This window comes from Bufo bufo, chromosome 4, assembly GCF_905171765.1.
Source record: "Bufo bufo chromosome 4, aBufBuf1.1, whole genome shotgun sequence".
In the NCBI taxonomy this organism is placed as follows: Eukaryota; Metazoa; Chordata; class Amphibia; order Anura; family Bufonidae; genus Bufo; species Bufo bufo.
This window is the reverse complement of record NC_053392.1, coordinates 467,227,185-467,252,308: the sequence shown is the minus strand read 5'-3', so window position 1 is coordinate 467,252,308 and position 25,124 is coordinate 467,227,185. Positions and strand designations below refer to the sequence as shown.

Genomic DNA, 25,124 nt, shown 5'->3' with positions numbered 1-25,124 from the left:
TCGCTGCCATCTCTGCTGCCGACCCGGACTGATCGACCGCGCTACCTGCCTCCTGCTTCTGTGGGCCTCTGCCACTGGACTCCATACTTCCAGCTCGGGTGTCCTCAGACTCAGGTGAGCCTCGATTGACACTACTCTCTAACACTTGGATCCGAATTTGGCTTCGGTTCTGAGGTACCAGTTGGAACCGAAGCCGAATTCAAAGTTTTAAAATGGTTTCTCAGTTTAAAAATCAAATACCAAAGCTATTCACCGAATTCTCGAGAGCCTTCAGGAATAACTCACTTAGCCTCATTGGAGACCATACATTTTAATTCTGTATGGATCTCCGTACAGCATTAAACTGAAGTTTTGAGCGTAGCGACTTTGGATCTAGGATCTGAAGCTGGCTTCACTCATCCCTACTTAGGATGTTAAAAGTTTGTTTCATGTTTACCTTTATATCCTTTTGAGAACGTTTCTTCTTCAACTTGCTTAACTGTTCACAGTTAGAGAAATTTTTACCAGGAGTGCCCAAACATTTGCATAGCTCTGTATGTACAGATTTAGTAGAGCTGTGTTTTGCCTTAATCTAAGAAACAATGGAAGTATAAAACACTAAGATTAATAAATAGCAATGAAAAGGGGGTTAGTCAGCACATCCGAGTGCGCAGGTGCGCGCTGCCATGGCTAAAAACACAAAGAAAAAAACACAAGGCAACAGCACTCTGTAAACCAAATAAAGTACAATAATGCCATAGTAATAGAAAATGTTCTGGTGCTAATTACCACGTTTATTTTGTAAATTTGTTTATATAAGATTAATAAATAGAAATGAATATGCAAATGTTTCAAAATTCTCAAATATAAATAAATCAATGTCCTATATAAGTTATATAGCTACTACTAAGCTTGAACGAATTGAGATTTGTTGTTAATGCTGTTTCTGTAAAGCATTAAAATGCATTGGCTCCGTGTAGACAAAGTTAATCTCGGCCAAAGTTGCACAAGTCTTCAGTGAATTACTACTGTAAAATAGGAATCCGATATGAGCTTTGGTACCGAGGTACCAGCCAGTACCAAAACCCACTTGGATTCCTATTTTAGAATGTTTTTAAATATGCAGATAGGAATATAGTAGTAATTCACCGAAGACATGCGCAACTTCGGCCGAGATGAATTTTGCCTACACTGAGCCAATATATTTTAATGCTGTATGAAAACAGCATTAACAACAAAGTTTTTGAAAAAATTTACTTTGGATCTATGATCTGAAGCTTAGTTACTCCTACATGTTTTGTTATTTTCAGTTGTGCTTTTCAGTACAATCACATATTTTCATGTGTGAAATATCCAAGCTTTAAACAATATAGGCTTTAGGTTCATGGAAACCAGCTATTTAGATATCTTTCCAGGCAATATTTCCATTAGTGAAAACCACAAGTAATTTGACATCTGTACTTTTATTTTTAGCTACATCTGTGCTAATTATACGAGTATCTGTTAATGTTACAACGCTAGCGTACATCCTATTAACCTTGTGGTAATGCAATGAGCACAAACCTCTTATATCATGTCATGTGTATTTTAGAAATGTTAGTTTTTTTTTTTCAAGTAAACCTTTAATGGCATAAAAACCCTCAGAAAATGACTATTGATTTCAGCATGCAGAAGTGTAAGTGAAATGCTGTTCATAGTATCTATATATTTTATAGAGTTATATTATAAAAATAGGCAGTTAGCAGTTGTAAAGATACTGTATTAATACAGAGGTATCATCTTTTATTGTAATAATAACTTGCGTACAATGGCCCCAGCTTATAATTAGTGTTGAGAGAATCAAAGGTAACTAAGTGGAATTCGATCTGAATTTCAAGAAAAATTCTTCGTAGTGAAGAATAAATTTTTCCGGAAATGGCGGTAAAGAAAACCTAACATACTCATCTATAGTGATGGACGAACATTGGCCAGGACATTTCGTGAACGAAAACGCGCGTTCGCGATCAAATGTAAGCAAACCTGAAAAACCATCAGGTCATATTTGTAGCCACCAAATACTTACTAGAAGTGCACAAATAGTCCCACAACATGGACAGTGACATACCAGAGGGGGATCAATGGCAGAAATTCCCACCAAAAATATGTCTTTTAATCAGGGGCGATTTTTATGCGTCTTAAAGGGAAACTCTCAAAAATGTGCCCTGCTGGAGCCTAGAAATTTTTTATTTTAGGCCACGGGAGTATGAGCCCCAAAAATTAGGCATTCACCTGACAGAAAAGAACTTGTGTTTATGTGGCTCGCGGTACATTAGGCGGTGAATTCATTTTCACGTGGTTGTCACTGGTCACTGGATAAAAATTGAACAGTAGGCCACTGGAGTAGAGGCACCAAACATTAGGCATTCACCTGACAGAAAAGAACTTGTGAATATGTGGCTGGAGGTACATTAGACAGTCATTGGATAAAATTCTTACTGTAGGTCAGTATAGGCCCCAAAAATTAGACATTAACCTGGCAGAAAACAATTTGGGAATTGATTATGTGGCTGGAGGTACATTATGCGGTCACTGGATAAAAATTTTAAAGTAGGCCAGTAGAGGCCCCAAAAATTAGGCATTCACCTGACAGAAAAGGCCTTTTATGCCGCTGTATATAAATTAGACAAGGACCATTGTTCTGGGTAGTGGCATATATGTGTAGGCTGGCATGAGGAAATTCATTTTCACGTGGTTGTCAAAGGTGTTGAATTCTTCCGAGATCCATGCCTTATTCATTTTTAGAAATGTGAGGTAGTCCACACTGTCGTGAGCTAGACGAGTGCGCTTATCGGTCACAAGCCCCCCTGCTGCGCTGAACGTCCTATCAGACAGGACACTCGACGAGAGGAAAGCCAAGAGTTTCATGGCAAATTGTGCCAGCTCTGGCCACAGGTCAAGCCTGCACACCCAGTAGTCCAGGGGTTCCTCGCTTTTCAGAGCATCCACATCAGCCATTAACCTGATGTAATCGGACACCTGTCTGTCTAGGAGTTCCCTGAGGCTGGATCCGGAGGGCGGATGTCAATGGGTTGGCTGTAAGAATGATCTCTAATCTGAAGTGACCAACATATCTTCAAACTGCCCTCTTCTTGCAGGTGCAGTAGGATTGGTACCCACATCTGTTTTGCTGTGGGTGGAAATTCCTCTGCCAGTGCCCGCAACAGCAGAATCCAGCATCTCTCGCAGCAAGGCCTGGAAATGCTGCATTCTGCCAGCCCTCTGTGATACTGGTAACATGTCCGCCATTTTGTGTTTGTTTCGGGGGTCTGAGTACGTTGCCACCCAGTACTGGTCCTTGCCCTTTATGCTTTTTATATAAGGGTCTCTCTTCAAACACTAGAGCATGAAGGCCCCCATCTGCACTAAATTGGAAACGGTGGAGCGCCCTGGCTCCTGCTCATTGCCCAGGAGAATGTCGTCCTCTGTCTCCTCCCCCAGCCACGGACAACATCAGGGATCCCCGAAAAATTTAAAGTCCACCTCAAAGCCTGCTCTTCTTGCTCCTCCTCCTCCTTCCCCCACCCACCATCCTCTTCTGACTCCTCTTCAGACTTCTGCTAACTTGTCTCAGATGCAGTAGTCCCACCTGAGAATTCATTCAGCATTGCGACTTCCTCATCTTCCAGCTCCAGCTCCTTAATGGCTTGATTAATGACATGATGCAATGCATGCTCCAGAAAGAAGGCGTAAGGTAGGATGTCACTGATGGTGCCCTGGTTGCGACTGACCAGTTTGGTGATCTCATCAAATGGCCGCAGAAGTCTGCATGCATCACGCATTAGCAGCCACTGAAGCGGTGAAAAGAAGCCAAGCTCCCCAGAACCTGTCCTGCTGCAGAGTCCGTACAGGTAGTCGTTAACGCCACATTGCTGCTGGAGCAGATAATCAAGCATATACAAGGTGGAGTTCCATCTCATTGGGCTGTCACAAATCAGACGTCTGATGGGCACGTGGCGTCGCCACTGAACATCAGCAAGGCGAGCCATGGCCGTGTAAGATCTTCTAAAATGGCCTGCAGCAAGAAGTCCTGGACCTCGGGGTATTTGGCAACGAATTGCTGCACGACTAAGTTCAGGACGCGTGCCATGCACCGCACGTGTGTCATTTTGCCCTGTTTCAGCGCACTCAGAAGATTGGCACCATTGTCGCACACCACTTGATACCAACTGTCAAATTGAGCGAGGTTAGCCACTGATCGGCCTGTGACCGCAGAACTGAAAGCAGTGCAGGACCGGTGCGGCTCTTGGCTTCAAGGCACAACAGCTGCAGCACAGCATGTCAACGTCTCACCTGGCACGTCAAATAGGTTCTGGGGAGCTTGGGGGATGCAGCGGAAGAGGCAATAGCAGTGGAAAAGGAGGAGTCAGCCGAGGAGGAGACGGAGGATGGAGGATGGAGGAGGAGAAGAAGAGGCAGGCCTGCATGCAATCTGTGGCGGTAACACCAAATCCACACGGGTGCCACGTGTTACATGCTTGACGGCCGTCAGAAGGTTCACCCAGTGGGCATTAAAAGTTATGTACCTTCCCTGCAAGTGTTTGCTAGACCACGTGTCTGTGGTCAGATCTACCTTGGCAACAAAACTGTGTGCTAGAGATATATTCACTTGCCGCTGAACATGGCCATATAGCTCCGGGAGAAATATTTCCTTCCGGGGACCTTTCATTGCCGTGTGCTAATGGCCACAAATTTTCTAAAGGCTTCTGAGTCCACCAGTTTATATGGCAGTAGTTGGCGGGCTAGCAGTTCCGACAAGCCAGAGGTCAGGCGTTGGGCAAAAGGGTTATCCGTCATCATCAACTTTTTACGCTCGAACATTTGGGCCACGGAAGCCTGCCTTCTGCCAGATGAACACGACGACAGCACGGTGGAAGATGGAGTGGAGGACAAATGGGAGGAGAGAGGAGAAGGAGAAGAGGCAGGACATGGAGCGCCGGGAGTGTGGCTTTTGTGGGTTCTGACGGCGTTGCTCCCACTGGGCTCGGTGATGGGAGGCCAGGTGCCTTCTAAAAGGTAGTCGTCCCTAGGTGAGTGTTGGGCTTACCGCTACTTATGCGTTGACAGCACAGGCTGCAGATGGCAACACTATTGTCAGCAGCTGACAAGTAAAAAAAAGCCCACACTGCGGAGCCATGTGCCAACGTCCTGTGAGCGGAAGATGTGACCATACATGGTGGATGGCTCGCTCCAGATAAATTTGCAGTCTGCTTTTTGCCTCCTGTGCACTGCGTGTTCTGCCTGCTTCTCCTCCTTCTCCTCCCTATCTGCTGCTCCGTCCCTCCCTCTGAACTCCCCTTCTCTTCATCTTTTGTGGGCACCCACGTGACGTCCATCAACACGTCATCATCGTCACCTTCAACACCACTGAAATTAGAGATCTTGGAGTAGGCAGCAACAGCGGGGACCACCCTCCTTGGCTCATCTGGGTTCTGTCATCAGACCACTGGGTGGTGGCCGTTGCTACCTCCTCTTCCTCATCCGATGTCAAGAATGGCTGTGCATCGATAAGGTTTGGGAATGGATGGGAAAATAATTCCTTTGACTCGAGTGGAGGGGCTATGGTGGTGTCTTGGAGGATGCACACAGCAGAGACTGAGGAGGGTGCAGAAGCGGAAGGCTGAGTGAGCCACTCAACCAACTCTGGTGCGTCCTTTGACGTAATCGCACGCACCTTCTCCAACTTCCCACTTAGGCTCCAGCCTGGTGCACCTGCCCGACCCCTACCACCCCTGCGGTACGGCCTGCCTTTCATTTTCAAAATTAACCTGTGCCAAAGACCCTAGAGAAGAGCAGTATTTGTGGAAGCAGGTATATCGCAGGCCTTAATCAGTATTTGGGGGTAACAGGTATATCAATTCCCTTAATCAGTATTTTGTGGAAGCAGGTGTATCGCAGGCCTCAATCAATATTTGTTGAAAGCAGGTATATCGCACCCCTCAATCAGTAATTTGTGGATGCAGGTATATCAAACCCCTTAATAAGTATTTTGTGGAAGTAGGAATATCGCACCACTCAATCAGTATTTTGTGAAAGCAGGTATATAGAACCCCATAATAAATATTTGGTGGAAGCAGGTATATAGCACCCTTCAATCAGTATTTTGTGGAAACAAGTATATAGAACCCCTTAATCAATATTTTGTAGAAGCAGGTATATCAAACCCCTTAATCACTATTTTGTGGACGCAGGTATATTGCACCCCTCAATCAGTATTTTGTGGAAGCAGGTATATAGAACCCCTCAATCAGTATCTTGTGGAAGCAGGTATATTGCAGGCCTCAACCAGCATTTGGTGGAAACAGGCATATCAATTCCCTTAATCAGTATTTTGTGGAAGCAGGTGTATCGCAGGATTCAATCAATATTTGGTGGAAGCAGGTATATCAATCTCCTTAATCAGTATTTTGTGGAAGCAGGTATACAGAACCCCTAATCAATATTTGGTGGAAGCAGGTATATAGCACCCCTCAATCAGTATTTGTGGAAGCAGATATATAAAACCCCTTAATCAATATTTGGTGGAAACAGGTATATCGCACCCCTCAATCAGTATTTTCTGGAAGCAGGTATATTGCACCCCTCAATCTGTATTTTGTAGAAGCAGGTATATAGAACCCCTTAATCAATGTTTGGTGGAAGCAGGTATATTGCACCCCTCCATCAGTATTTTGTGCAAGCAGGTATATCAAACCCCTTAATCGGTATTTTGTGGAAGCAGGTGTATCACAGGCCTCAATCAACATTTGGTGGAAGCAGGTTATATCAATTCCGTTAATCAGTATTTTGTTGAAGTAGGTATATAGAACCCCTTAATTAATATTTGGTGAAAGCAGGTATATCAAACCCCTTTAATCAGTATTTTGTGGAAGCAGGTATATTGCACCCCTCAATTAGTATTTTGTGGCAGCAGGTATATCAAACCCCTTAATCAGTATTTTGTGGAAGCAGGTGTATCGCAGGCCTAAATTAATATTTGGCGGAAGCAGGTATGTCCATCCCCTTAATTTGTATTTTGTGGGAGCAGGTGTATAGCAGGCCTCAATCAATATTTGGTGGAAGCAGGTATAAAGCACCCCTCAATCAGTATTTTGTGGAAACAGGTATATAGAACTCCTTATTCAATATTTGGTAGAAGCAGGTATATTGCACCCCTCAATCAGTATTTTGAGGAAGCAGTTGCATCGTAGGCCTCGATCAGTATTTGGTGGAAGCTGGTATATCAAACCCCTCAATCAGTATTTTGTGGAAGCAGTTATATCAAAACCCTTAATTAGTATTTTGGTGGAAGCAGGTATATTGCATCCCTCACTCGGGATTTTGTGGAAACAGGAATATCAAACCCCTTAATCAGTATTATGTGGAAGCAGGTATATTGCACCCCTCAATCAATATTTTGTGGAAACAGGTATATAGAACCCCTTAATCAATATTTGGTGGAAGCAGATATATCACACACCTCAATCAGTATTTTGTGGAAGCAGGTATATCACAGGCCTCAATCAATATTTGGTGGAAGCAGGTATATCGCACCCCTCAATCAGTATTTTGTGGAAGCAGGTATATAAAACCCCTTAATCAGTATTTTGTGGAAGCAGGTATATTGCACCGCTCAATCAGTTTTTTTTGGGCAACAGGTATATCACACCCGTTGCAAATAGTTGTTCAAATAGCACTTGTCCCTCTATATACCTGCGGTTTCGCAGCAGAGCCGCACACAACTTCTGCACAATACAAATGCACTATATACTTTCTATGTATATTATATGTATATCATAAGTATTATAAGTATATTATAGGTATATAACACCCCTCAATCAGTATTTTTTGGGGCAACAGGTATTTCACACCAATTGCTATTAGTCATCCCAATAGCGTTTGCCACTCTATATAGCTGCGGAATCGCAGCAGAACTGCACACAACTGCTGCACAATAATATACTTTCTTTGTTAGAAAGTATATTATAAGTATATCACACCTCTCAGTATATCACACCTATCGATAGCACACCTATACCAGTCCTTAAAAGGACTTTTGTGGCCCTATTAGCTAGCATTTGGTGTCCCTAACAGCCTGTCCTTGCTCCACAAAGCAACCTCTCCCTACACTGGCAAAACACAGAATGTAAAATGGCTGCCAGATTGGGTTCTGTTATATGGCGGGGCTGTGTCCATGTGCTGAAACGTCTCAATTGGCTGTCCTGTCCCACTTGATGTGTGTATCATGGGTCAAAGTTTGGCACAATGCAAAATAATATGACATCGCCATATGTTTGCATGTTCGGCGAATCGCGAACGCGCAAAGTTCGCAGCGAAAAGACTGTCGGGCAAGGCCATCTCTACTTATCGAATCCATTTGAACATGGAGAGGCCATCAAGGCCATCTTGATTGAAGAAAATGCTCCAAATCTCGAGCGCTGACATGTGACGTCACCACATCATCATGTCAGCGTGCGGGATTTGGAGCGTTTTCTTCAATCAAGATGGCTGCGGCTGCCTCTACATGATCAAATGGATGAGGTGAGTATGTTTTTATTAACCCCTGTAAGACCTTAATGTGACTCTCAGATTGTGGCATCTGAGGTGCTCAATGATCGTTGAATGCAGCATCCGAGGGGGTACAATGATGGGGGCGGTGCGATCGCTGTGCTTCGTAACAAATCCGAATTTGTTGTCGAAGTTCAGAGAAGCAGCCGAATCGAATTTTTGATAACTTTGCTCGTCACTTGTTATAATGTTTACAGCTTGCAATTACTTTTTTTCATAACAACTTGTCCTATAGACAATTACCAAGCAGTTGGTGAAAGTTCCACCTGTGCGGGAGCCTCCCTGCTGTGTCCCATCTGCAGTAGGACAAAAATATTATTAAGCCCCTCTTCCACGAATAAGCCATTCAGTCTCTAGTTTTTAATTTTATAGGACAAGCTGTTGGAATACTTAGGCCTTTTTGATAATTTCCTATTCTACTTTACGGAAGGCAGATTGAACAAAACACAGCAACTTTTGAATAGCTACTCTTTTCATAGCATATAGTATACTTGCACGTAGATACAATTATAGTGATACCAAATTTCAATAGTTTTTCAAATATTATCACTTTTGTGCAAAAAAAGTACTTTTAAAATTCTGTGGGTCAAGATATCAAATGTATAGTTTTTATGTTTTATCACTTATGTACAAAAAAACTATCACTTAGAAAATGTCATTTTTCTTTGTTACCATATTCTGAAAGCAATAGTAGACTTTTGTATTAGGCAGACCTAGAGTCCATTGCACACCGCAGTTACATCACATGACAGAGTGACTGAGCTTCCTCACTTCCTCAACCAACTATTGACAGTTACATAATTTTGAACATAGGGGTTTTTTGCATTAGTTGATTGCAATAAAATGCACATACTATGATTTCTACCTTTGTCAAGAAGAGTTTTTCTGTCAGAAACCAGCAGAAATTGGCTGCATTAAAAAAAAAAATACTGTATTATACAGGCCATGAATACATTTCTATTAGAGTTAAGATTTCAAGTTATGAAATTTACACTGGTCCTCCCAGAACAAATTAATGTTGATACTAGAGGAAGCAAGGTATTTACAGATTTGTGAATTACAGATTCAGGAGAGCTAAATATATCAAGTTTGTATGCCACATTAAGTAAAGTCCTATGTAACATAGCAGATACAGCAGGATGAGTTGACAAACTCGGTTCCACTACATCGGCATACTGTTCTGTTTATTTTTGTATTATATTTGGATTGACAAAAAAAAAACGTCTAATTGTAATTACTAAAATAATTGTGAGTAATATAGCACTCTGTTCCATGCTAATGTTAGTAGACATTGATTTTTTTATTCAAGCTAATGGAGAATAATTGCTAAATACGAAGATCCATTTTGACTTGATTTAATGGATTGATTTCCCAATAGCAATCTTGTATCATTCAACAATTAATGATAGGAACAATTCAAGTTTCTCAGTTGTTTGCTTCAAATCTTAGGAACACAACAATTGGCATAGAAATACATGTGTTATATAGTAACATAGTACATAAGGCCGAAAAAGACATTTGTGCATCCAGTTCGGCCTGTCATCCTGCAAGTTGATCCAGAGGAAGGCAAAAAAAATGTAGAAGCCAATTTTCCCCACTTAAGGGGGAAAAAATTCAGCCAATCAGAATAACTCCCTGGATCAATGACCCATCTCTAGTAGCTATAGCCTGTAATATTATTACACTCCAGAAATACATCCAGGCCCCTCTTGAACTCTTTTAGTGAACTCACCATCACAACCTCCTCAGGCAGAGAGTTCCATAGTCTCACTGCTCTTACTGTAAAGAATCTTCTATGTTTGTGTACAAACCTTTTTTCCTCCAGACGCATAGGATGTCCCTTTGTCACAGTCCTGGGGATAAATAGATGATGGGATAGATCTCTGTACTGACCCCTGATATATTTATACATAGTTAGATCTCCCCTCATTTGTCTTTTTTCTAAAGTGAATAATCCTAATGTTGAAAATCTTTTAGGGTACTGTAGTCCCCCCATTCCAGTTATTACTTTAGTTGCCCTCCTCTGGACCCTCTCCAGCTCTGCTATGTCTGCCTTGTTTACAGGAGCCCAGAACTGTACACAGTACTCCATGTGTGGTCTGACTAGCGATTTGTAAAGTGGTAGGTCTATGTTCTCATCACGGGCATCTATGCCCCTTTTGATGCAACCCATTATCATATTGGCCTTGGCAGCAGCTGCCTGACACTGTTTTTTACAGCTTAGTTTGCTGTTCGCTAAAATTCCTAGGTCCTTTTCCATGTCAGTGTTACCCAGTGTTTTACCATTTAGTATTTATAGGTGACTTGCATTATTCCTTCCCATGTGCATAACCGTACACATGTTAAACCTCATCTGCCACTTCTCTGCCCAAGCCTCCAATCTGTCCAGATCCATCTGTAGCAGTATACTGTCCTCTTCCATGTTAATTTCTTTACACAGTTTAGTGTCATCTAAAGTTGATATTTTACTGTGCAAGTCTTCTACAAGATCATTAATAAATATATTGAAAAGAATAGGGCCCAATACTGACCCCTGAGGTACTCCACTAGTGACAGTGACCCAATCTGGGTGTATACCTTTTATAACCACCCTCTGTTTTCTATCACTGAGCCAGTTATTTACCCACATACAGACATTTTCTCCTAGTTCAAGCATTCTCATTTTATATACTAACCTTTTATGTGGTACAGTGTCATATGCTTTGGAGAAGTCCAGATATACGACATCCATTGATTCGCCGCTGTCAAGTCTAGAACTTACCTCCTCATAGAAAGTGATAAATTATACGCCATGCTGATATGGCGTTATTTGCTTATTTTCATTGAGGTACTCCAAGATAGCATCTCTTAGAAAACCTTCAAACAGATTACCCATGACAGATGTTAAACTTACCGGTCTCTGTTTTTGGACCCTTTTTGAATATTGGCACTACATTTGCTATTCGCCAATCCTGTGGAAGACTCCCTGTCAGTATAGAGTCCTTAAATATCAGAAATAAGGGTCAGGCTATGACATTACTTAATTTTCTTAGGATACGGGGGTGTATGCCATCTGGTCCTGGTAATTTGTCTATTTTAATCTTTTTAAGGCTACTTTCACACTAGCGTTCGGGGCTCCGCTTGTGAGCTCCGTTTGAAGGCTCTCACAAGCGGCCCCGAACGCATCCGTAATGCCCCAATGCATTCTGAGTGGATGCGGATCTGCTCAGAATGCATCAGTCTGGCAGCGTTCAGCCTCCGCTCCGGTCAGCAAGCGGACACCCGAACGCTGCTTGCAGCGTTCGGGTGTCCGCCTGGCCGTGCGGAGGCAAACGGATCCGTCCAGACTTACAATGTAAGTCAATGGGGACGGATCCGTTTGAGGTTGACACAATATGGCTCAATTTTCAAACGGATCCGTCCCCCATTGACTTTCAATGTAAAGTCTGGACGGATCCGTCTGAACAACTTTCACACTTAGAATTTTTTCTAAACTATAATGCAGACGGATCCGTTCTGAACGGATCCAAACGTCTGCATTATAGGAGCGGATCCGTCTGTACAGACACCAGACGGACCCGCTCTGAACGCAAGTGTGAAAGTAGCCTAAGACGCCTCTGTACTTCTTCCTGGGTCAAACAGGGTACTTTTAATGGGGAATTAACTTTTACATTCTGCATGTCATCTGACAGTTTATTTTCTTCAGTAAATACAATGAAGAAAAAAAATATTGAATAGCTTTGCTTTCTCCTCATCGCTCTCTGCAACAACCCCTTCCTTACTCTGTAGAGGATCAACACCTTCAGATTTATACTTTTTACCATTTATATAATTGAAATACAGTTTAGTGTTAGTTTTGCTTTCTTTGGCAATTAATCTCTCGGTCTCTAGTTTGGCTGCTTTTATTTGTTTTTTACATATTTTATTTTTCTATTTCCTTATAGTTTTTCAGTGCTTCCTTGCTACCCTCCTGTTTTAGTGATTTAAATGCTTTCTTTTTGTCATTTATTGCTTTCTTTACATTTCTATTTATCCACATTATTTTTTTCTTGTTCCTTAACCTTTTATTCCCATAAGGTATGTACCTCTCGCAATTAGATTTTTGGATGCTTTTAAAAATATCCCATTTTGTGGCTGTATTTTTATTTTTGAGGACTTTGTCCCAGTTAGTTAGGCCTATGGCGTCTCTTAGTTGGCTAAATTTAGCTTTTTTGAAGTCGGGTCCTGAACCAGTTGGTAAAGGTAATTGTCTTTGGTTATTGCCAAGAGCCTGTTTCCTTTATGAGTTTCAGTTTCCCAGTCTATATCATGATTTGCTGCCTTGTCTATCTTGTTTAGTAGTAGATTTTCTGTGGACTCTGATATATTAGGTGGCTTATAAATAAACTATTAGTAAATTATTATTGTTTTTGCCTCCATGTATTTCTACCCACAATAACACTACATGTTCATGTCCATCACTTATATCTTTTTGGACTGGCGTCTTTTAGACAGGGCTTTACATATATGCAGACTCCTCCCCCTCTCCGGTTTTGGAGATCCTTTCTAAACAGACTGTAACCCTGTATGTTAACCACCCAGTCATAGCTATCATCCAGCCATGTCTCACTTATTCCCACTATGTCATAGTCCTCCTCACACATCACTATTTCCAGTTCCACAGTTTTATTAGTCAGGCTTCTGGCATTAGTATACATACAATTAAGAGGTTTATGTATATTTTCTACCCTACACATTTCCTTCTGAGCTGTTCTAGTCCTTCCTTCCATTCTTCCCCCAGTGCCATTACTTTGCCCACGGTCTCTATCTGCACTATCTTCCCATTCTATAACGTAATTACCCTCCCCCAGTCCCTAGTTTAAACACTCTTCCAACCTTTTAGCCATCTTCTCCCCCAACACAGCTGCCCCTTCCTCATTGAGGTGCAGCCCATCCCTACGATAGAGCCTGTAGCCAACAGAGAAGTTGTCCCAGTTCTCCAGGAACCCAAACCCCTCCTTCCTACACCAGTTATTTCGCCACTTGTTAACCTCCCTAATCTCCCGCTGCCTTTCTTGTGTGGCTCGTGGTACCGGTATCGGAAAATACTACCTTTGAGGTCCTTGCCCTTAGCTTTTGACCTAATTCCTGAAAATTATTTTTAAGGACGCTCCACCTACCTCTAACTTTGTCATTGGTCCTGATATGGACCATGACTGCTGGATCTTCTCCAGCCCCTCCCAGTAATCTGTCAACCCGATCCGCGATGTGTTGAACTTAAGCGCCAGGAAGACAACACACAGTTCGCCGATCCTGGTCTTTGTGACAGATCGCTCTATCTGTACCCCTAATAATTGAGTCTCCCACTACCAGCACCTGTCTTGCCTGCCCTGCTCTCCTGGTACCCTGCTTACTGGAGCTGACATTCCCCTGACTGGCAGATGAAGTGTCTGGCTGCAGCAGTGCTCTCCCTGAACTGACATCCCCCTCCTCTGCCAATCTTGCAAACTTGTTGGGGTGTGTCAGATCAGGGCTAGCCTCCCTGGCACTTTTCCCTCTATGCCGCTTTCTAGCTGTTACCCAGCTAGCTACCTCACTTTCCTGAGCCTCCTCGCTACCACCCTCCCCCACATCTACCCCATAGAGTGCTTGCTCAGTGAGCAGCAAACTCTTTTTCCAAATTGTCAATGATTCTCAGTGTTGAAATTTACCCGTTTAGATACAGTATAGTAGAGAGAGAGAGTGCCTGACCATCTAATGGGCACTCGAGTCTCTCCACTATTATCTGTTGGGGAGAAAGTTCCGTCTGGTGACCGACCACTCCCCTCTCAAGTGAATGAGCCAGGCCAAAGAGAGGAATGCTCAGGTAACCAGATGGTTCTTGTCATTACAGAACTTCAAGTTCTCAGTGGAACACAGGGCAGGCCGCTTACAGGGAAATGCGGATGCCCTATCCCTGGTGCCCTGTCTGGCAAGTGTTAACCCCCTCAGGCTTGAACAAAGGGGGAGGTATGCAGGAAGGTGCAAGGATCCTTCATTGATGGAAGGTATGTATCACCGAGGTTCCTGGCCTCTGTGAAGTAAGAGCCGGTATATTCAGGTGTCAGCGGCAGCTAATGCTAATTGACACTTTGCTATTTTAATATGGCTGTATAGCAGATCCGGGATGACTCTTACTGGGAGTAGCCAAAGTGATGGGTGGGTGACTACTCCCCACAATTCAGGCTGGGTCTTGACTGGCCTATAAAAAACCCAGCCAGCAGTGTCAGCTGTGAGTGGATTACTCCTCTCTGACAGTGGAGCTCTGTCAGTCTCTGTGTTGGGACCTGGATTAAGGCCTGCTAATTTGTTGGTGTGAAAACAGGTGGATTCGGCTTTGTCCAAGGACTTCTTCTTTGCCGCATGGTGTGAACGAACACCAGAATCACAAGGTGACTCTTTTCCTTGAAGCAGACCCTTTGTTTTGTAATTTACCTAATAAACACTGAACTGTTTAATTCAAAAACGTTGTTGTTGCCTCTGTACTGCATCCGCTAACCTGCCTACCAAGGCGAATCCCCACAATACGCACTGCACTGTTGCAGTAATTTATAGTGAAAGCGTATAGGGGTGTATTTCAGTCAAATAAGAAAAATATATACGCACTGCACTGTTGCAGTTATTTCTGGTAAAAGCGTATAGGGTTGTATTACAGTAAAAAAAGAAAAATATATTCTCAGTGTATTTCTGCAGTTAATTCTGGTGAAAGCGTATAGTGGCCAATTTCAGTCCAGCAAGAAAAATATATGCTCAGTTCACTTCTTCAGTTATTTCTGTTGAAAGCGTATAGGGGAGTATTACAGTGCAAAAATAAAAATATATACACATTTCACTGGTGCATTTATTTGTGGCAAAAGCGTTCAGTGGCCTATTTCAGTACAAAAAGAGAAATATATACGCACATCACTGGTGCATTTATTTCTGCTTAAAGCGTATACTGGCCTTTTTCAGTACAAAAAGAAAAATATATTCTCAGTTCACGTCTGCGGTTATATGTGTTGCATGGCAGGGAGTCAGCAGGGTGGCAGCAGTGGGAGGTCGGGAGCCAAACGTGCCTGGGGTAGAGCAAATGCTTCGCAGCAGCCTACCTGCCCGGGAAGTACTGGTGCAGGGGTTCACGGTAGTAGCGGCTGTAGCAGTCAGTCAGTGCAGTGGTTATATGTGTTATTTTGTATTTCAGTACAAAAAGAAAAATACATTCTCAGTTCACGTCGGCAGCGGTTATATGTGTTGAAAGCGTTTAGTGGCTTATTTCAGTAAAAACAGAAAAATGCATTCTCAGTTCACGTCGGCGGCGGTTAAATGTGTTGAAAGCGTTTAGTGGCCTGTTTCAGTAGAAACATAAAAATGCATTCTCACTTCACATTGGGCGGTGGTTATAGTGGTTTAGTGGCCTATTTCAGTACAAACTGAAAAATACATTGTCAGTTCATGTTGGCAGTTATGTGTTGAAAGCATGGCTGGGATTCAGCAGGGTGGCAGCAGTGGGAGGTCAGGAGCCAAATGTGCCTGGGGTAGAACACCTGCTTCGCAGCAGCCTACCTACCCTGGAAGTAGCAGGGGTTCACTGAGGTACCGGCAGTAGCAGTCAGTCAGTGCGGCAGTTATATGTGGTAAAATCTTTTTGGAAGTATTTTGATCGAAAAACTAATTTTATTAAGTGGCCAGCGCTGCAGTTATATGCGGTTTTACTCTCCATGATGTCTTCATGATAAATCTGTAGCGTGGGGGTCCCGTGTGGCTTATACACAGTTTCAAAATAATCTTTCAGCGGAGCGAATAGACCGGATGACTGGGATGCTCCATGACCTTCCCAAGAGATGCTGTCGGGAACAGCGGTTCATTTCTGAGACATCCGTATAGTGCGGGTGGAATCCGAAGACCCTTTCCATCTCCGTTCTCCGTTATATGTGGTAAAATCTTTATTGAAGTATTTTGATGGAAAAATAAACTTTATTCAGCATTCAGCGCTGCACTTATTTGCGTTAAAATCTTTTGTGAATTATTTCCGTGGAAAAACAAATTTTATTCAGCATTCAGCGAAGCGCTGCACTTATATGCAGTAAAATCTTTTGTAACTTATTTCGGTGGGAATTTTTTTTATTCAGGGTCTGATACTGAGACCCAGTGCTGTATTGCATGAATGGTAGGCAGCTGTAGGCAGCTGAGTGTGCGTCCACACTATCTACTAATACCTGGTGGATGCTTGATGCTGGATAGCTTAGGGCTTCCAGCTTTTGATTCACTTGAAGCTGCTCTACATATCCATGCTAGGTAGGACTGCCAATCAACGCACCTGTGCCGGGTTCAAATATAAGAACCGTGTCCAGATTCCCTCTCCAGCAAATATTGGCACCAATGTGTTAGCAGGATAGGTATTTAGTCCAGACTACAGGTGATGTAGTTGGTTCAATCAATTCCTATACTACATTACTGGAGTCTGGAGCCTGATAGTCACGAAAGTGATATACAGTCTTTTTCCCGTTTTAACTAGATATTAATAAACACTTTATTATTTTCTTTTAACCTCCTCAGGACCGCCGTACGCAGGATTGCGTCTTTGCGGCGGTCCTGTTGTTCTGGGTGGACGCGCCGGTGCGTCCTCTCGCGAGACGCGAGATTTCCTGTGAACGCGCGCACACAGGCGCGCGCGTTCACAGGATCGGAAGGTAAGCGAGTGGATCTCCAGCCTGCCAGCGGCGATCGTTCGCTGGCAGGCTGGAGATGTGATTTTTTTAACCCCTAACAGGTATATTAGACGCTGTTTTGATAACAGCGTCTAATATACCTGCTACCTGGTCCTCTGGTGGTCCCCTTTGTTTGGATCGACCACCAGAGGACACAGGCAGCTCAGTAATATGTTGCACCAAGCACCACTACACTACACCCCCCCCCCCCGTCACTTATTAACCCCTTATTAGCCCTTGATCACCCCTGATCACCCCATATAGACTCCCTGATCACCCCCCTGTCATTGATTACCCCCCTGTCATTGATTACCCCCCTGTCAAGCTCCATTCAGATGTCCGCATGATTTTTACGGATCCACTGATAGACTGATCGGATCCGTAAAAATCATACGGACGTCTGAATGCAGCCTTACAGGGGAGTGATCAATGACTGTGGTGATCACCCCATATAGACTCCCTGATCACCCCCCTGTCATTGATTACCCCTCTGTCATTGATCAACCCCCTGTAAAGCTCCATTCAGATGTCCGCATGATTTTTACGGATCCACTGATAGACTGATCGGATCCGTAAAAATCATACGGACGTCTGAATGGAGCCTTACAGGGGAGTGATCAATGACTGTGGTGATCACCCCATATAGACTCCCTGATCACCCCCCTGTCATTGATTACCCCCCTGTCATTGATAACCCCCCTGTAAAGCTCCATTCAGATGTCCGCATGATTTTTACGGATCCACTGATAGACTGATCGGATCCGTAAAAATCATACGGACGTCTGAATGCAGCCTTACAGGGGAGTGATCAATGACTGTGGTGATCACCCCATATAGACTCCCTGATCACCCCCCTGTCATTGATTACCCCTCTGTCATTGATCAACCCCCTGTAAAGCTCCATTCAGATGTCCGCATGATTTTTACGGATCCACTGATAGACTGATCGGATCCGTAAAAATCATACGGACGTCTGAATGCAGCCTTACAGGGGAGTGATCAATGACTGTGGTGATCACCCCATATAGACTCCCTGATCACCCCCCTGTCATTGATTACCCCTCTGTCATTGATCACCCCCCTGTAAAGCTCCATTCAGATGTCCGCTTGATTTTTACGGATCCACTGATAGACTGATCGGATCCGTAAAAATCATACGGACGTCTGAATGCAGCCTTACAGGGGGGTGATCAATGACAGTTGGGTGATCACCCCATATAGACTCCCTGATCACCCCCCTGTCATTGATCACCCCCCCTGTCATTGATCACCCCCCTGTCATTGATCCCCCCCCCCTCTGTAAGGCTGCATTCAGTCTTTTTTTTGGCCCAAGTTAGCGGAATTTTTTTTTTTTTCTTACAAAGTCACATATTCCACTAACTTGTGACAAAAAATAAAATCTCACATGAACTCACCATACCCCTCACGGAATCCAAATGCGTAAAATTTTTTAGACATTTATATTCCAGACTTCTTCTCACGCTTTAGGGCCCCTAGAATGCCAGGGCAGTATAAATACCCCACATGTGACCCCATTTCGGAAAGAAGACACCCCCAGGTATTCCGTGAGGGGCATATTGAGTCCATGAAAGATTGAAATTTTTGTCCCAAGTTAGCGGAACGGGAGACTTTGTGAGAAAAAAATAAAAAATATCAATTTCCGCTAACTTGTGCCAAAAAAAAAAAAATTTCTATGAACTCGCCATGCCCCTCATTGAATACCTTGGGGTGTCTTCTTTCCAAAATGGGGTCACATGTGGGGTATTTATACTGCCCTGGCATTCTAGGGGCCCCAAAGCGTGAGAAGAAGTCTGGTATCCAAATGTCTAAAAATGCCCTCCTAAAAGGAATTTGGGCCCCTTTGCGCATCTAGGCTGCAAAAAAGTGTCACACATCTGGTATCGCCGTACTCAGGAGAAGTTGGGCAATGTGTTTTGGGGTGTCATTTTACATATACCCATGCTGGGTGAGATAAATATCTTGGTCAAATGCCAACTTTGTATAAAAAAATGGAAAAAGTTGTCTTTTGCCAAGATATTTCTCTCACCCAGCATGGGTATATGTAAAAAGACACCCCAAAACACATTCCCCAACGTCTCCTGAATACGGCGATACCAGATGTGTGACACTTTTTTGCAGCCTAGGTGGGCAAAGGGGCCCACATTCCAAAGAGCACCTTTCGGATTTCACTGGTCATTTACCTACTTACCACACATTAGGGCCCCTGGAAAATGCCAGGGCAGTATAACTACCCCACAAGTGACCCCATTTTGGAAAGAAGACACCCCAAGGTATTCCGTGAGGGGCATGGCGAGTTCCTAGAATTTTTTATTTTTTGTCACAAGTTAGTGGAAAATGATGATTTTTTTTTTTTTTTTTTTTTCATACAAAGTCTCATATTCCACTAACTTGTGACAAAAAATAAAAACTTCCATGAACTCACTATGCCCATCAGCGAATACCCTGGGGTCTCTTCTTTCCAAAATGGGGTCACTTGTGGGGTAGTTATACTGCCCTGGCATTCTAGGGGCCCAAATGTGTGGTAAAGAGTTTGAAATCAAATTCTGTAAAAAATGACGAGTGAAATCCGAAAGGTGCTCTTTGGAATATGGGCCCCTTTGCCCACCTAGGCTGCAAAAAAGTGTCACACATCTGGTATCTCCGTACTCAGGAGAAGGTGGGGAATGTGTTTTGGGGTGTCATTTTACATATACCCATGCTGGGTGAGAGAAATATCTTGGCAAAAGACAACTTTTCCCATTTTTTTATACAAAGTTGGCATTTGACCAAGATATTTATCTCACCCAGCATGGGTATATGTAAAAAGACACCCCAAAACACATTCCCCAACGTCTCCTGAATACGGCGATACCAGATGTGTGACACTTTTTTGCAGCCTAGGTGGGCAAAGGGGCCCACATTCCAAAGAGCACCTTTCGGATTTCACTGGTCATTTACCTACTTACCACACATTAGGGCCCCTGGAAAATGCCAGGGCAGTATAACTACCCCACAAGTGACCCCATTTTGGAAAGAAGACACCCCAAGGTATTCCGTGAGGGGCATGGCGAGTTCCTAGAATTTTTTATTTTTTGTCACAAGTTAGTGGAAAATGCTGATTTTTTTTTTTTTTTTTTTTTTTTTCATACAAAGTCTCATATTCCACTAACTTGTGACAAAAAATAAAAACTTCCATGAACTCACTATGCCCATCAGCGAATACCCTGGGGTCTCTTCTTTCCAAAATGGGGTCACTTGTGGGGTAGTTATACTGCCCTGGCATTCTAGGGGCCCAAATGTGTGGTAAGGAGTTTGAAATCAAATTCTGTAAAAAATGACGAGTGAAATCCGAAAGGTGCTCTTTGGAATATGGGCCCCTTTGCCCACCTAGGCTGCAAAAAAGTGTCACACATCTGGTATCTCCGTACTCAGGAGAAGGTGGGGAATGTGTTTTGGGGTGTCATTTTACATATACCCATGCTGGGTGAGAGAAATATCTTGGCAAAAGACAACTTTTCCCATTTTTTTATACAAAGTTGGCATTTGACCAAGATATTTATCTCACCCAGCATGGGTATATGTAAAAAGACACCCCAAAACACATTCCCCAACTTCTACTGAATACGGAGATACCAGATGTGTGACACTTTTTTGCAGCCTAGGTGGGCAAAGGGGCCCACATTCCAAAGAGCACCTTTCGGATTTCACTCGTCATTTTTTACAGAATTTGATTTCAAACTCCTTACCACACATTTGGGCCCCTAGAATGCCAGGGCAGTATAACTACCCCACAAGTGACCCCATTTTGGAAAGAAGAGACCCCAGGGTATTCGCTGATGGGCATAGTGAGTTCATGGAAGTTTTTATTTTTTGTCACAAGTTAGTGGAATATGAGACTTTGTAAGAAAAAAAAAAAAAAAGAAAAAAATCATCATTTTCCGCTAACTTGTGACAAAAAATAAAAAGTTCTATGAACTCACTATGCCCATCAGCGAATACCTTAGGGTGTGTATTTTCCGAAATGGGGTCATTTGTGGGGTGTTTGTACTGTCTGGCCATTGTAGAACCTCAGGAAACATGACAGGTGCTCAGAAAGTCAGAGCTGCTTCAAAAAGCGGAAATTCACATTTTTGTACCATAGTTTGTAAACGCTATAACTTTTACCCAAACCATTTTTTTTTTACCCAAACATTTTTTTTTAATCAAAGACATGTAGAACAATAAATTTAGAGCAAAATTTCTATATGGATGTCGTTTTTTTTGCAAAATTTTACAACTGAAAGTGAAAAATGTCATTTTTTTGCAAATAAATCGTTAAATTTCGATTAATAACAAAAAAAGTAAAAATGTCAGCAGCAATGAAATACCACCAAATGAAAGCTCTATTAGTGAGAAGAAAAGGAGGTAAAATTCATTTGGGTGGTAAGTTGCATGACCGAGCAATAAACGGTGAAAGTAGTGTAGGTCAGAAGTGTAAAAAGTGGCCTGGTCTTTCAGGGTGTTTAAGCACTGGGGGCTGAGGTGGTTAAATACGTTCTTCAGGCAGTGTGATAAATATCACACCCCGCCTCAGTTTTTTGTGGGGCAACTGGTATATCACACCTGTTGCAATTTGTTGTTCCAATAGCGTTTGTCCCTCTATATAGCTGCGGTATCGCAGCAGAACCGCACACAACTGCTGCATAGTACAAATGCACTATAATATACTTTCTATGTTAGAAAGTATATTATAAGTATATCACACCACTCTGTATATCACACCTATCGATAGCACACCTATACCAGTCCTTAAAAGGACTTTTGTGGCCCTATTAGCTAGCATATGGTGTCCTTAACTGTCCCTGCTCCACAAAGCAACTTCTCCCTACACTGACAAAATACAGAATGTAAAATGGCAGCCAATCGGGTTCTGCTATAGGATGGGGGTGTGTCCATGTGCTGAAACGTCTCAATTGGCTGTCCTGTCCCACCTGATGGATGTGTCATGGTTCAAAGTTCGGCGAAATGCAAAGGAATATGGCGCGCGCGTACATAGCCATATGTTCACATGTTCAGTGGATCGCGAACGCTCAAAGTTCACCGCGAACCGACCCACAAGGCCATCACTAGCTGTAATATGCCAACCCAATTCTATCAATAGTGCTGAATAGAGATATAGCATTTAGTGGGAGATTTATCAAACTGGTGTAAAGTAGAACTGGCTTAGTTGCCCTTATAAACCAATCAGATTCCCCCTTTCATTTTACAGAGGAGCTGTGGAACCTGATTGGTTGCTATGGGCAACTAACCCAATTCTACTTAACACCAGTTTGATAAATCTTCCCCTTAGTTCTTAAATCGTCTTTTCAATTCTTAACCACTTTCCGTCCGCCCATAGGATATAAACGTCCTATGGGTGGATCTCTATTTCTGAATGGACGTTCCAGAACGTCCGTTCAGAAAGTGCAGCTGCACGCTAATCGTGCAGCTGCTGATCGGGTTGCCCGCTGTCAGTGACAGCAGGGCAACCCAGAGAGAAGGCAGGGACAGTTTCCAGGTGTCCCTGCCTTCTAGATCGCTGCATACACAGCGCTCACCGAGTGCTGTGTAAGCAGAGCAGGAAGCGAGAGTGCAGGAGCTGTATGAGGTCTTTCACAGACCTCGATCAGCCTTGCACTGAGGCTGTACAGCGCTGAATTATGCTGTACAGCCTCTCTGGGGGGTGCATTTCTCCTGTAACTGGGGCTACTATGTCATCCCCAGTTACAGGAGAAATCAACAGTGAAAAGAAAAAGTGAAGTAAATGTCCCCCAGAGGTCTTGTATGACCTTATGGGGGACGAAAAGTGTAAAAAAAATAAAAATAAAGGGTTAAAAAAATAAAATGTAAAATGTAAAAGAAAAAAAGTCCCCAAGTAAGGAATAAAAAAAAAAAAATTAAAAATAGAAAAAATTAAATAAAATAGACATATTTGGTATTGCCACGTCCGTAAAAACCAGCTCTATAAAAATATCACATGACCTAACCCCTCGGGTGAACATCGTAAAGAAAAAAAAAAAAACTGTCAAAACAAGCAATTATTGTCACCTTACATCACAAAAGGTGCAACACCAAGTGATCAAAAACGCGTATGTCCCACAAAATGGTACTAATAAAACAGTCACCTCATCCCGCAAAAAATGAGCCCCTACATAAGAAAATCTCTCAAAAAATTAAAAAACTATAGCTCTTAGAACATGGAGACACTAAAACATCATTTTTTTGGTTTCAAAAATGCTATTATTGTGTTAAAGTGGAACAAATTAAAAAAAAGTATACATATTAGGTATTGCCGCGTCCGTAAAAGCCAGCTCAATAAAAATATCACATGAGCTAACCCCTCAGGTGAACACCGTAAAAAAAAAAAAAATGTCAAAACAAGCAATTTTTGGCACCTTGCATCACAAAAGGTGCAACACCAAGTGATCAAAAAGGCGTATGTCCCACAAAATCGTACCAATAAAACCGTCACCTCATCCCACAAAAAATGAGCCCCTACATAGGAAAAAATTTCTTAAAAAATAAAAAAACTATAGCTCTCAGAACATGGACACATTAAAAATAATTTTTTTGTTTCAAAAATGCTATTATTGTGTAAAACTTTAATAAATGAGAAAAAGTATACATATTAGGTATCGCCACGTCCGTAACAATCTGCTCTATAAAAATGTCACTTGACTGAACCCCTCAGGTGAACGCTGTAAAAATAAATAAATAGAAACTGTGCTAAAACAACCAATTTTTTTGGTCACCTTGCCCCATAAAGTGTTGTAATTAATGATCAAAAAATCATATGTACCCAAAAATTGTACTAATAAAACTGGCACCTTATCCCCTAGTTTCCAAAATGGGGTCACTTCTTGGGAGTTTCTACTGTAAGGGTGCATCAGGGGGCTTCAAATGGGACATGGTATCTAAAAACCATTTGGAGTTCCTTTGCTTCTGCGCCCTGCCGTGTGCCCATACAGCAGTTTATGACCACATGTGGGGTGTTTCTGTAAACCGCAGAATCTGGGTAATAAATATTGAGTTTTGTTTGGCTGTTAACCATCGATGTGTTAAAGAAAAAATTTGATTAAAATGGAAAATCTGCAAAAAAGTGAAATTTAAAAATTTGATCTCCATTTTCCTTTAATTCTGGTGGAACGCCTAAAGGGTTAACAAAGTTTGTAAAATCGGTTTTGAATACCTTGAGGGGTGTAGTTTCTACAATGGGGTCATTTATGGGGGTATCCACTATGTAGGCCCCACAAAGTGACTTCAGACCTGAACTGGTCCTTAAAAAGTGGGTTTTGGCAATTTTCTTAAAAATTAGAAGAATTGCTTCTAAACTTCTAAGCCTTCTAACGACCTAAAAAAATAAAATGACATTTCCAAAATGATGCCAACATAAAGTAGACATATGGGGAATGTTAAGTAATAAATATTTTATGAGGTATCACATTCTGTTTTAAAAGCAGAGAAATTGAAATTTAGAAAATTGCAATTTTTTTAAAATTTTGGGGTAAATTTGGGATTTTTTCATAAATAAAGGTGAAATATTTTGACTCAAATTTATGACTATCATGAAGTACAATGTGTCACGAGAAAACCATCTCTGAATGACTTGGATAAATAAAGGCATTCCAAAGTTATTACCACATAAATTGAGATATGTCAGTTTTGCAAAATTAGGCCTGGTCAGGAAGGGGGCAAATGGCCCAGACGGCAAGTGGTTAAGGAGAACCTGTCACCACAAAATGCATTGCGATTGCAGATTGATAGATAGTTTTGTGTGAAAAGAATCAGCAAAACTTGTAGTTTATACAAATAAATCTCTGCTTTATATTAAGCTTTTCTACACAAGGGCCATCTTATCAG

General features: G+C 42.4%; 1 protein-coding gene across 1 annotated transcript in view; it reads left to right on the top strand.

Moving 5' to 3' along the window:
• OPRM1 (opioid receptor mu 1) overlaps positions 1-25,124 on the top strand; it is a 208,092-nt gene that overhangs the window by 169,445 nt on the left and 13,523 nt on the right. The gene's annotated exons all lie outside the window — the stretch shown is intronic.